Source organism: Otolemur garnettii, unplaced genomic scaffold, assembly GCF_000181295.1.
Source record: "Otolemur garnettii isolate 467f Iridium unplaced genomic scaffold, OtoGar3 scaffold00058, whole genome shotgun sequence".
Taxonomy (NCBI): domain Eukaryota; kingdom Metazoa; phylum Chordata; class Mammalia; order Primates; family Galagidae; genus Otolemur; species Otolemur garnettii.
The window spans coordinates 8,078,010-8,079,366 of NW_003852453.1; the positions used below are offsets into that span (position 1 = coordinate 8,078,010).

At 38.2% G+C, this 1,357-nt stretch overlaps 1 protein-coding gene across 1 annotated transcript in view; it reads left to right on the top strand.

Moving 5' to 3' along the window:
* The window catches only part of SLC6A2 (solute carrier family 6 member 2), a 42,834-nt gene that overhangs the window by 16,608 nt on the left and 24,869 nt on the right, over window positions 1–1,357 (top strand). The gene's annotated exons all lie outside the window — the stretch shown is intronic.

Here is a 1,357-nt window from a genome sequence, read left to right on the forward strand (position 1 = left end):
GGCCGTGTGTGCTTGAGAGGCATGGACTGGTGGTAGAAGATAGGTATTGTTTAAAGAAAGAAATTTGTATGTAGAAATAATTTTATACTTAGAAGAGTTGTAAAAATATTACATATATCCGCCGCCCAACTTCACCTTCTGTAACAATGGTACAACTGTGAAACCAGAAAATTAGATTGAGGTACTACTGGTAGCTAATTTCCTAGTCGCCTGCAGATCTCACCTGAATTTCACCAGTTTTCTCACTGACGTTCTTTTCTGATATTTAGTTGTGTCTCTCTCTTAGTCTTTGCCAATCTGTGAGAAGTCTCTGTGCTTTCTGTGAGTGTCTTTGGCGTTTCCTTGACAATTCTGGAGAAGATTAATTGGCCAGTTATTCTGTGAAACATCTCTTACTTGGGGTTTGTTTGTTGTTTTCTCACGATTAAATTGAGGTTATGCATTTTTGGCAAGACTATCACAGAAATGATGCTCTCAGGGCCACAATGTCAATCTGACTTAATACTTCTAATGTTAACCTTGAACAGTTGGCCAAGGTGGAATCTGCCAGCTTCCTCCAGTTCAGAGAAAGTAATTTTTCTTTTGTAACAAATAAGTATCTTTGGGGGAGACATTTTGAAGTTGTATAAACGTCTTGATTCTTATGATACTTTTGCCCACATGCCTTAACGTCCATTGATGCGTCTTGCAAATATTATTAGTAGAGTGTTTGCCTAATTGTAACTTTCAATTTCAACATCTCTTCTAAATGAATTGGTCAGAATTCTTCCATAAGAATTCTTCCCCGCACCCCCATTTATTTAATCAATTACTTATTTGTATCAGGATGGGCTCATGGATATCTATTTTATTCCCTGTTCTTCATCCATAACCATTGTTATTTAATTTGTTGCCCCCTGAATCTTCTCATCCTTTTATGCCCTTGATCAGTTGGTGGCAGACTTGCTTTCAGCCTTCTAATTTAAAATGTTTATATGATTCTGTCCTTAGCCCCCAGGCATGGGTGAGTTCCATTTTAGTGATTCCCTACACAAGTATTAGCAGTTAAGCACACAGTACTTGTGACAAGCTGGGGGGCAAGAGAGCTGATCCCACCTGAACCCCAGCCTCAAGATACACAGGGTCTAGAGCAGAGATCCCCGGAGTTCTCTGTAAAAGATCAGACAGTAAATATTTTGGGCCTTGCAGGCCACATACATCCCTTTTTCCTGTTCTTCTTTGTTTTATTTTATTTTATTTTTTATTCATTTATTTTTATTAAACCATAGCTGTGTACATTGATGCAGTCATGGGGTACAGTGTGCTGGTTCTATATACAATCTGAAATATTTTCATCCAACTGGTTAACACAGCCTTC